At 37.8% G+C, this 7500-nt stretch overlaps 1 protein-coding gene across 3 annotated transcripts in view; it reads right to left on the bottom strand.

The window, feature by feature from the left end:
- Positions 1-5709: 5709 nt before the first annotated feature.
- The window catches only part of hpn (hepsin), a 24870-nt gene continuing 23079 nt past the window's right edge, over positions 5710-7500 (bottom strand). For all 3 annotated transcript variants that reach the window (XM_060861320.1, XM_060861319.1, XM_060861321.1), the window contains exon 13: positions 5710-7500. This exon is cut by the window's right edge and continues 1505 nt beyond it. The gene's annotated coding sequence lies outside the window, so the exon portion shown is untranslated.

The following is a 7500-nucleotide window of genomic DNA, read 5'->3' as shown; positions in this document are numbered from 1 at the left end:
ATTTTTTGGCATCTTTTGTCCAAAAAACATACCTGTAATCCAAAGGTATCCAGTTACTGGGGGAAGTCCAGTGCCCACGCATGTGAAAGCGGTGTTGTTAACGTCGGGTCCGATGTTTGACATCTGCCATGTAGCTGTAACTTGAGTGCTAGTGACCTCACAATTCCCATTCAGACCCTACAGCAGAGGAACAGAGAAGTCAGTGAACAGAAACAGGTCATTCAGTGATGGTCCCACAGAGGTTCCATCATTACTAATAAATAGGTTCGAGTACTGGACGATAAGATGGCACATTGTTCCTGACCTCTAGGTTTTTACTTCACAAATTGACCTAACTATTTTACTGTTGACTGAGTTTTAACATCTCAGGATGCTTTTTGTTATGAGGTGAAGTGTTGAATTTCTGCACTCAAGTATTTGCAAGTCTCAGGACCGGTTATTTGGTGAAGAAGAGTAAATTCCCGAACCATAGAGGGGTACTTGATGTTTTTCCCAGGGCACTGCTGCACATAGGTAGATTGAGGGAGACTTGCGGTGAAGTTGATTGCCATGCCATTTGGTATGACGGTGCAGGTGAAGGTGGCTGATTTGCTTATGCTTGCGGTGGTGTTCATAGGGGTGTTGGTGTAGTTCTGTCCTGCAGATCAGTGGCAGGGAGACCAAGAACATCGGATTAACACAATAAACAGAACAAAGTATTATTCCAGCATTTCTCAGGGAATTCATCTGAATATTTGTTGAATATATAAATAAATAAAGACAATATTGAGTGAAGTGACACAATCATTCATGAACACCATGAAACGATGCTAACTAGCTACTTATTATCGTGCTAGCTTTTGTGAATTAATTCTTTTTAAAGTGTAAAGTGTTATAATACTGTAGGCAGAAAGAGACACACTAAGACACTGTGATCTAAACTTTCACTTTCCAGTTACTTTTTAATGGTGAAATGTTTTAGCAAGTCAGTAAATTCAGTTACGTTTGATGCTAACGGTTAACATCTAAGTCGACCGAGAGAACTTATTTAGCAAAGCAGGCTTGTTAGCGAAAATACACACAAGGTAAATTTAACTAGCTTTAAAAGTCTTCTTTTGTTTTTATTGCTTTAAAATGTTTAATTTAAATACTATCAGCTCTGCACACATTGTGTTTGTTCACCTCTGTTATTCCCAATTGTAATATTCAATGAACAGTGAACATTATAACATGAACAGTGGATTCTGTGTCCTGGAACCTTATTCTGTTGCCGTAAAAGTTATTTTAGCTGATTAAATTGCATCCTTCTTTACCGCCACACTGTCGCTATTTAAAAAATATTCACATTTTTACATAATTGCTGTAATCACTAATATCCGGGTCATTCAATGACTTTTATTAATTTCGTCCAAAGATTAATCCGAAATGATGATATATAATATGTATATAATATATAGAAAAAAACCATAAAAGGTGAAGGTCATAAAACGTCTAAAGCCAAACTGCCCACATCTACAAATAAATAAAAAATAAATAAAAAGAATTTATCACTGTTTGGTTTGAAGGACATTAACAATTATGTAAACTTCTAAAAAGTAAAAATAAATAAATAAAATAAAATAAAATAAAGCATGCATGTCAGACAACAATACTGCTTTTTTGGAACAAATTAGAGACTTTTATTAATTCATTAATTATTCATTTTTATTTATTTATTTATTTGTTTGTTTGTTTGTTTGTATATTTATTTATTTTTTTAAAAATAGCACTTCATCTTAAAGTATCTTATACCTCTAAACCATATTTTTTTGGTTCTATATATCTATTTTATTCTGATAAACTTTTACTGTGATTTTTAGTTGTTTTTTTTTTAAAGAACCTTGTGCTGGCTGTTGTGTCAGAGCCTTTCACTTATTTGACTAAGAAATATGCAGTTTTTTGACTATTCTAATCTCTACTCCTCATAAACAAATCTTACTCCAGTACACACCCATGTTGGAGACTTAAATTTTAGATTTTACTCAATGAAATCAACACGATTCTTTTGTTTTTTTGCAGGTTTAAAATATCCTTCACTCACATTCAAAAGAAGACACTTTATAAAAATTCAACATTATCGTGATCGTTTTGTTGGAGCGAAACAGTGTGAAATTTGTACGAGACGCCTGAAGGTTTAAATTTCTTCTAAACGTTCCTCACATTTACACTGAACTGAGTGACACCGAGACAGAGATTTGTGTCAACATGTCAACATCATCCCCCATTTTTCACATCATCGTATCACGTCTACATTAAACTATTAGGTCATGTGATATACTGTATAACTTTCTTACTAAATGTTGTGCCTAAATGTTCTAGAAACCGTTTCTACTTTTAGTTTCGTGTCTCAGATAAAAAAAAAAAAAAAAAAAGAAATACGATCAACATTCCCATGAAACCATGATCTCGGTTATAAGCAGTAACTCACACAAATGATGTGGTGAAATGTAAAACTTTAAACATACCTTGTACAGGTGGAGCAGAATGAAGCACAAGGCAGATGAAAAGCCACATCAGGTTTAACATCATCTCTCTAGACCTTATCATTCTTCCTTTTATCATCAGAAACTCCAGTGAAAATAAAAAAAGTCAAGAAAGTCCTTTTCTGATCCTTTTCTGTGTCCTGAAGGACCACACGGCTCGCTCCTCGCTCAGCACTCTCTCTCTCCTCGAGCAGATACAGAACCAAACAAATTCAAACCAAACTTCTCATTTGCAAGTGTTGCATCTGTGAAAACTTCCTTGAACAGGTCGACCAGCCAAATGCCAGGCTCCGGTCTTTAGACGAATGTGTCATGGGTGCTCCTGTACCCTCCCTTTTGTAGGTTAGTGCATGTTTTCCGCGTTTCCCCGTTCAAGATTTTCATGTGTGTTCAAGATATTTTACTTACAAAGCAGCAAAAAGATTTACATGGATTGCAAGGAAAGGAGACACTTTTTCAGTGAGAGGCTCAACATGCACTTTTAATATTGTGAGGGAATCCTGGAATCTGGTAGATCAGGTCACCCTGGTTATGAACAAGGAAACGCTTTTAAAATGCACCATCACATATCTGTTAAACGTGTATCACATATCTATTATATATCGGTTACAGTGTTTGTCAAAGTGCTGTACATACAGAAAATACACGTGGTTTATTAATACAAACACACAAATAAAAGAAAAAATACTTAAGACACAATAAAACAATAAAAGAAAGCAAGCAGCTCTCACATGGCATCGTATGCCAGACTGTAAAAATAAGTTTTTAGGGCAGATTTAAAGACCTCAAGTGTTTGAACCTGTCTAATATACAGTAGAGAGGCAAACTGTTCCAGAGCTTTGGGGTCGCACCTGTAAAGGCTCGGTCCCCCTGCTCTTTAGTTTCACTCTTGGAACAGCTAAGAGCAAATGGTCAGCAGACCTTAGTGCTCTTGACGGAGCGTACAGATTAATCAAATCTGATAAGTAACTTGGCGCTGAACCATGAAGAGATTTAAAAACAAGCACCAATATTTTAAAATTACAAAGGTTTAAAATGCTCATTAAGGATAGAAACCAGAAAGCTTTCATCATCAGTGAGACCTTAAAAGAAATCACAAAAATAAAGAAAGTCTCTTTGGGAACCTCAAAGATCCTTAAAGATTCTGTGCATAGCATCTAGAACTAAATGTTCAAGCCTTTCAGGAGGTTAAAAATCTTTAATTAACAAATAAACCCTTAGAGTACACTTGAGTTTTCTCCCTCTGGTGAATCCTTAAGGTTCTACTGTATGTAGGGGAAAAATAAGGAGAAAATAAGGAACCCTAAAAATACTTTACTATCATCCTTATCACGTGACCATTTCTATAATGAGTACTAAAACAAACCGAACACAAGGAAGCTTCTAACCTGAAATGGTTCTTTAATTGTTTCTTGAAGGTCTATTGAATAATATTTGCTTAAGAAAATGTTTCTGTCTAAAAAAAAAGAAAAGAGAACCCTAAAAGTGTCCACTTAGAAACCTAGAACAGAACATTTCCCTACCAGAAAGCTAAAGACCAGGAACATCATAAACTTTAAGATAATAAACTATCCAGTGAACCCTTGAAGAACCCTTGAAGAACCTTTGAAGAACCTTTGAAGAACCTTTGAAGAAGTCTTTCTTTCCTTAGAGTGTACATCTAGTGCTAGAGGTCTACTGCTAAAACAAACAAGACACTGTTAGAACATTGAGAACCCTAAAGGAGACCAACAGCAGAGTGCTGACCTATCAAGTGTAACCTTTAGGAGGATAAGAACCCTTGGATCTAATTATCCAATAAAGATCTCCTGAAAAACGATGCTATTTTCAGTCCAGTACCAAAAATTCGAAATAGCAGGTTCTTCATGATGAGCAATAATTAGCTTGACACCGGTTTCATTTGACAGCGGTTCTTATCAGGCAAAAAAATTGAGCATTTTGAACCTGTAAAGGTTCTAGAAGAAAACTAAGGGTACAGAACCTAACAGCACCTAACAGAAGCCGTAAAAAGAACCCTTGCTTATGTAAGAGTGAACACAAAAGGTGACTGAACACGTCTAAACCAGTTCCACTGAATTTCTTTTAAGCTTTTTATAATAACATCAGCAGATTTTCTACTTCCTCAAATCGTTTCCTGATTTATTATATAACATCAGCACGGCGTCACATGTCACCTGGGTGACTGTGGGGTGTTTACTGATGTCTGTTTGAGCTAAATCTCTTTCACACAAACCAAAACCTCATCCAGTGAGCAGAAGGAAGCTCCAGCTGACACGGACTCACTGAGGTCATAAGGTTTTATATCTGTTTATTTTTCTCACCCGCTCAAACCAGTCACGGTTATAATGTCCTAATTATTTCATCAATACTGTACATGTTGACGGATATATTTCATCTTTCGTCTGTACGGTGCTTCTTGTGATGAAAATCTGGATCCATTTCATCCTATTTTGTTTGAAACTGTACATCACTCAGCAACGTAAACATCGTTATTACGTCGTAAGTGTTAGATTATCCAAGTCCGAGGCCATGGTTCTCAGCTGGAAAAGGGTGGCTTGCCCCCTTCAGGTTGGTGGAGAGCTCCTGCCTCAAGTGGAGGAGTTTAAGTATCTTGGGGTCTTGTTCATGAGTGAGGGAAGGACGGAGCGGGAGATCGACAGGCGGATCGGTGTCTATTTACCAGTCGATCTACGTTCCTACCCTCACCTATGGTCATGAGCTTTGGGTCATGACCTAAAGGACAAGATCCCGGATACAGGCGGCCGAAATGAGTTTCCTCCGCAGGGTGGCTGGGTGCTCCCTCAGAGATAGGGTGAGGAGCTCGGTCACTCGGGAGGAGCTCAGAGTAGAGTAGAGTCAGCTGAGGTGGCTCGGGCATCTGTTCTGGATGCCTCCTGGACGCCTCCCTGGGGAGGTGTTCAGGGCATGTCCAACCGGGAGGAGGCCCCGGGGAAGACCTAGGACACACTGGAGGGACTACTGTATGTCTCTCGGCTGGCCTGGGAACGCCTCGGTATTCCCCCGGAGGAGCTGCAGGAAGTGTCTGGGGAGAGGGAAATCTGGGTGTCCCTGCTCAGACTGCTGCCTCCGCGACCCGGCCCCGGATAAGCGGTAGAAGATGGATGGATGGATGGTGTTAGATTATGTAACACGATCCTAATTAACTCCGGTTGAAAAAGAATGAGCTTTAAATCACGAGGAAACTGTATTTAAAATTAAGACTTTATTTCAATGCCCGTGGTTGTAACATTTCCAGTGAAAATGACATTTATATGAAACATTAAAGAGGTCAGCAGTCAGAATCTCAGTCATGTACAACGTATTCACATCAATTACTCAACTCTCATGAACATAAAGGATAGAAAGTGCACACAAATACACATTATTATAACAATAAGAGAAGGAAGGCTCATGGGAAATTATGACCTTGTACATCAATCTGCTTTAAATATAAAGCTCCGGTAAATATTCCACATTGATTTGATTTTTCTGTGTAAATTGTGCTGTGAATTATATTAAATACAGAACAATAAACAGTGTGTAGTTACAGCTACAGTAAATTACAGCTTTCACAACTGACAATACAATCAGAAATACAACCTAGTAACAATTAAACAGCGATGTTGCATAGCGGAAGATTTTTACTGTATATTTACAAAAATAAACACAAGTAACAAGCAAAAATACTGACCGCCGCTTTAATACTACTGCGGCTAAATGAAGCAGTCTTTGGTTTATATTACTGCTATTCCACAGCCGGTAAGAAAGAAAAGAAAAGAAAAGAAAAGAAAAGAAAAGAATAACAATAAAAGAAGAGAAACACAGGATATATAAAGGGGTTTTTTTTTCAACACTGCAGCCAATCTTTTTAGGTCCAGACTGAAAACCAAAACAGTAAAATGTTCAGAAAAACAACAGTGCAGATGTGCAGATTTCATAAACTTAATAATCCATTTCATTTCCAAACCAAGTCTTTAACTCTTGGTTTATAATTGATCTTATAGTGAAATCGCTCTGTAACTGTTTAATTCCGTGTCACAGCTCTCTACACCGTCACAGTGACGTAAACCTCTCTGATATTCCTTCATTAAACTGAGTGACTATACGCTAGGCTTGTGCGATATAACCATATAAACGTCTCCACGTGATATTACGCTGCCCCGATATCTGCTCTTATTATATAACGCCACATTATATCACATTATATTATCAAGTTGTCTTTTCCTCTCTGATAAAACAGCAAAGGAGCCAATTTGAAAATTGAAAAGCCCCGCCCACTTACCCCAGATCGTACCCCAACCAAGGCGTCATCACTTCCTGTCTCAGTAAATGGAGTTGCATGACATAAAATCCATGTACGTTAAACGTGACTTTATTTATTTTCAGGTCATTCTTAATAAAAGTAATTTCATTTGATGTTAGAGAAGAAAAAAATGAAGAAAAATAATGACTCAAATAGAAATAAATCTATAACAGAGTGTCAAATTTAATCATTTACAAAAATATATACTGTATATATCATTTTCTTTTGCTTTCTTTCCAGTTTCAGCACTAAGAGCAGCAGCGTCAGTGAACATGTCGGCCGTATGGAATAAGACGACGATAACAAATGAGGATTAGAACAGAAATGTAATGTTACACAACGCAGAGTCACCTTAAAGGTGCGGTGCACGATGTTTGAAAAATGTTTCAGAAAACCGGGTCGGGCCGACGAACAAAACAAACGTGTAGCCAATGAGCAGAAAGGGGCGTGTCTTGTCCATATGCGGCAGAGAGAGTGTTCAGTGCGCATGTGTGACATTAGCAGAAAGTGATTGAAACATTGACATGGCGGATACCTGCCGTTACCTCTGCCTCGGGTTCTAGGTGTCGAACGTCGTTTTCGGCGTGAAACGGAGATAAACCTTTTACGCTACAACACACAGTACTACAAACACACATGTGTATTACCATAGTATTACTCATTGTGTTCATTTATTGATAAAAATATCCCCTCTGC

This window comes from Tachysurus vachellii, chromosome 25 (genome assembly GCF_030014155.1).
Source record: "Tachysurus vachellii isolate PV-2020 chromosome 25, HZAU_Pvac_v1, whole genome shotgun sequence".
Taxonomy (NCBI): domain Eukaryota; kingdom Metazoa; phylum Chordata; class Actinopteri; order Siluriformes; family Bagridae; genus Tachysurus; species Tachysurus vachellii.
Note: the sequence above shows the minus strand (reverse complement) of the source record. Positions and strands in the feature narration are given on the sequence as shown.